We start from the raw sequence: 4,909 nt of genomic DNA, 5'->3' as shown, positions 1-4,909 counted from the left end.
GTATGGTAAGGTCATAACTCAGGAAATTTTGAATATGGTAATAAATTTAAATTACCCCAAAGGCTATCAATCCAGGTATGGTAAGGCCATAAATCGAGAAATATCGAATATGGTAATAAATTTAAATTACCCCAAAGGCTACCAATCCAGGTATGATAAGGCCATAACTCGGGAAATATCGAATATGGTAATAAATTTAAATTACCACTAGGTATGGTAAGGCTATCCACGTATAGTAATAAATCATATAGTAATAAATCATAATTAATCCACGTATAGTAATAAATCAATCCAGGTATGGTAAGGTCATAACTCAGGAAATTTTGAATATGGTAGTTATATGGTAATAAATTTAAATTACCCCAAAGACTATCAATCCAGGTATGGTAAGGCCATAACTCGGGAAATATCGAATATGGTAATAAATTTAAATTACCACCAGGTATGGTAAGGCTATCGATCCAGGTATGGCACGCCCTCACATGATCACCTATCACAATCTCCAGCCCCACGCACGCACCAAAGAACCCACCCGGCACCAAACGCAGCTCCTCTCGACCCCCTCGAGTAAACGCCGCCACCGTCGTGCGATCTTCCTGACACAGACGCCATCGCCGCCTCCTTCCCACCTACGGCGTCCCCCACGTCCATGGTGACGGCGCTCGCATCCTACACTGACCCTCCGCCTCATATAGGTTGGTCGTTGATGGAGTGGGATGTGCCGCTGCGGTTTGGGGAGGCGCAATCATGATCTGGTTGGGATCTCAGTGTGGACTCGTTCTCTACGATGAAGGATGGCGCTGCCTCCCTGGCAAATGGGATCGGAGGAAGGGGCTCTACGTCGTGAATGTCGGCGAGACAGCGGCCGAAGGCGAGCCCAACGGTGAGCACGGGTGTTCGTCCCATGAAATAGGCGGCCACGGAGGGCGGATCTGAGGCCACCCCAATCGCCGGTGGCCCTTCCTCCCATCGCTCATCGCCTCCATTCTCTCTCTCCTCTAAATCTTTGTCGCCCCTGCCTGATTTTGGCCGACGCCATCCGGCTCTCGCATCGACCATCACCAGCACGGCTGCGGACGAGGCGCAACCGCAAACGCCGCCGCCGCCATCCTCATCCACCTCCTCCACCATCCTTCCCAGCCGTCGTCGGGGGCACCCGCCATCTGCGCTCTAGCCCACCCGCTCCCTCCTATCCCCTCCCCCTGCCTGCCAGCCCCGTGATCCATCGCACAGATGGCAGGTACTACAGCGACCTCCTCCCCAGCGGATCCGGCCTCCTCCGATGGAGATCCATCCTGGGCACCGCCTTATTCTCATGCGTGCACGTCTATATCAACGTCTCATTCCACCTCACCTCACCTAAGCCTTTACCTTCCCACCTCTACTTCGGATCCACATCACTTTGCAAGGTATGTGCTTGATTGTTCCGAACTGGATCGATGGATTATGCAAGGTACTTTGGGTGTCGTCATTGACGGCAATTGTCACGCCATGCTACCATCGGAGGGGTCCCTCATCGATGATTAGGGTCTTCCGAACTGCACAAGCTCCATTGAGAAGGATGTTTTTAATTCTGGTTTTGCCTACATGCTTTCTTTGCCTGTATCTACTTAGCTAATGTCTTCTTATAGATAGTTGTTGCTGAAGTGGTGATCAAAGTTGTTCACTATAAGGAAACAACCATGATAACAAAAGTGTATATTCCCTGACCTTTGACCTGAAGTACTTTTTCATTAGAAACTTGCAACAGCCAGGCATTGAAATTAGCAACAGCTTCGTACGTACTGAACTAATTTGCAGCAACACGTACTGAACTAAGTTAGGTTATGCTCATCGTTCCAACATGCTTAGTGATAACCACCTAACAAGCTGATCAAACATGAAAAAATTGAAGTGCTACTGCTAATCGTAATATTCTGAATGTGAAAATCTATTTAATTGGCTCTTCTCTGATTGTACACTTGCATAAATCTCAGATCTTGCAAATTACAGTATAACCATAAAAGTCATGCTTTGACTCCTATAGGGCCTTTTGCACTTTAATATGACTAATAATTTGCCTTAATATCACAGATTGTATTACTACCTTTCTAAGTGAATGACATTCAAGAAGGTCATTAAATAAAACCAAGAAATCCTTCTGGTATTGGAGTGTAGGAAAGTTGAGACTATAAAATCAAAAGGTTATATTTACGTTTATTAGAGAAGGTTCTTTACTTTTTATAGGAAAACACAAAATGTTGCGATGTAGAGTCTAGGTGGTGGGCCTCCTTGATCCACTTGGTGAATGAGGGCGACTCCGGTCCTGGCACCCATAGTGCCAGTGATCCAAAAATCATAGGGCCTGGATATAGCTCTAGCAGACGTATGCGGCTTGCGCATCGAGCTTGGTCGTCTCGAGCATGGAGATAGGCGAGTTGTAGACCAAGAGCTGGTACAGAGATAGGCGAGTTGTAGACAAGAGCTGGTGGGCAGCAAGAAACGCATGCACACCAAAGAACAAATCTGAGTCACACGCCTACTTCTATTGGTTTCTACAAAGAGCGGCTAGCTTAGATCTTAGACCAGTCGGTCACTGTCGAGGTCGCCAAGGTGATCTTACAGCACCGTCGTGGGGATTTCTCATGATTTTATGTAGGCAAGCCGCAAACGGTGGTGGTGATTGGCTGGGTGGTGTCGCTGCCTTGGGAAGAGACGAAGTGATGGTAAAAGTAAGCAGGATCCGATGATTCTTCCATGGGGATAGCCAAAGTCAAGATGTCGACTACAGACTCGTCGCAGACTTGTAGTGAACCTGGATGCGACAAGCCTGATTTGTGGATCGATGGCAGGTCTTGACTTTGTTAGGCCGGGATTGGATGGTTGCGGAGGGTGGTGTGCTTGATTGGGTTCCCATGGAAGAATGTGGCCTCCTCGTGGATCTGGTCATGCCCATCCTAGAGAACATTGTGTCCCTAGCTCCCTCGAGGAGCAAGGACAGTGCAAGCGGCAGCAGGGGGTAGGGGTAGATGTGGGGAGGGATGTCGGCGGCTGCTCGAGGTCATCATGATGAAACCCTTGACGTCCCATCTTTATCAATGGAAGTGGAAGAGCACGAAGTCGAGATTGGATAGAAGTTTGAGTTCTTTTTGGCACCGATCGGTTCCCCACTTTAGAGATGTATTTTTTTGCGTGCGAGCAAACAGTGGGTTGATTCTAAAAGGGATAGGCACTTTTCAACAGAAGTGCATGACGGACCAAAAATATGACCTCATTTTATTTGTTTGATAGATATCGTATTATTCGTTGTTGTTCGTTCGGTGAAATTTCCTAATATTTGATTGTTGTGTTTCTAATTAGAGCACCCCATAATCACCCAATATGAGGGGATGATAAATGAAAGATACTGATTATAAATTTTAAAGAGCCCGTGGCAACGCACGGGCGTTATACTAGTTTTACTAGGTGCCCCATCTATTTTACCTATATACACACCAGGCTCCTTGCCTTTTCACCATTTGATTGCATTTAGATGCGTGCTATTGTGATAGGTATATAAGGTAATCGGTCAATCCATTAGTAACTGCCAATTCTGAAGTAATTAGATTTGGAAATTTGGAAATAATTATGATGTTTATCATTTAATGGATGTCATTAAGCGCGCCATGCATGGTAACATATCTTTAGAAGGAAAAATACTAAACATTGGGTATACGGATATTTATTTCATACATGTATGAATTCATTTATTTAGTACGTACTCCCTCCGTCCGGAAATACTTGTCATCAAAATGAATAAGAGGGGATGTATCTAGACGTATATAGATACATCCTCTTTTATCTATTTTGATGACAAGTATTTTCGGACGGAGGGAGTACCTGTTAGATTTTTATTCATATATACCCAGAATATTTGGTACGTACATATTAGATTTTTATCTATGTATATATCCAGAATATTTATTACCTACCAATTAGATTAGGTGTGTACAGATTCGTTGATTTGGTACACAGTCGTTAGATTTTTTTTAGTATCTATATACTTAGAATATTTAGTATGTAACGCATTATATTTTTGTGTATGTATACACCTAGAATATTTATTATGTAACACATTATATTTTTTTGTATGAATACGCCTAGAATGTTTAGAACCTTTCAATTGGATTTTTGTGTATGTATATATCCAAATTACGCAATATATTTTCTTGCGTGGGTATATGTACGTAGGGAAAATCATGCGTGTGTATCATACCCATAATATTTAGTACGTACGCGTTAGATTGTTTTCCTATGTATATACCCAGGTTATATAGTACTCCCTTCGTTCCTATATATAGGGTGTATAGTTTTTGACATGAAAATTAAAGAACGCACATGGAGGAAAAATTTCACAAGTTTTGGGCAAGATTACACCTGACTAATTGGCATGAGAAAATAGAGGAGGTTGCCTAATATAAGGAAATGTAATCAAATCTCTAAAAAAATTATCCAAACGTGTGGTGCAACGCAATACACCTTATATTTCGGGTTTTTTCTCAAAAATCTATACACCATATATCAAGGAACGGAGGGAGTACATACCAACTAGATTAGGTATATACGGATTCATTTATTTGGTACACAGTCATTATATTTTTTAGTAGGTATATATCTAGAATATTTAGTATGTAAACATACTCAGAATATTTAATACGTACACATTAGATTGTTTTCATATGTATATACCTAGGACATATAGTACATACCAATTAGATTAGATATGTACGGATTCGTTTATTTCGTACACACTCATTAAATTTTTTAATAGGTATATACCTAGAATATTTAGTATGTAAAGCATTATATTTTTTATATATATACCCAGAATATTTAGTACGTATCCATTAAATTTTTGTGTATGTATATACCCAGAGTAAGCAATATATTT

The sequence above is a fragment of the Triticum dicoccoides genome, chromosome 2A, assembly GCF_002162155.2.
Source record: "Triticum dicoccoides isolate Atlit2015 ecotype Zavitan chromosome 2A, WEW_v2.0, whole genome shotgun sequence".
Classification (NCBI taxonomy): Eukaryota; Viridiplantae; Streptophyta; class Magnoliopsida; order Poales; family Poaceae; genus Triticum; species Triticum dicoccoides.
The sequence above is the reverse complement of the archived record's forward strand: the minus strand, read 5'-3'. Positions refer to the sequence as shown.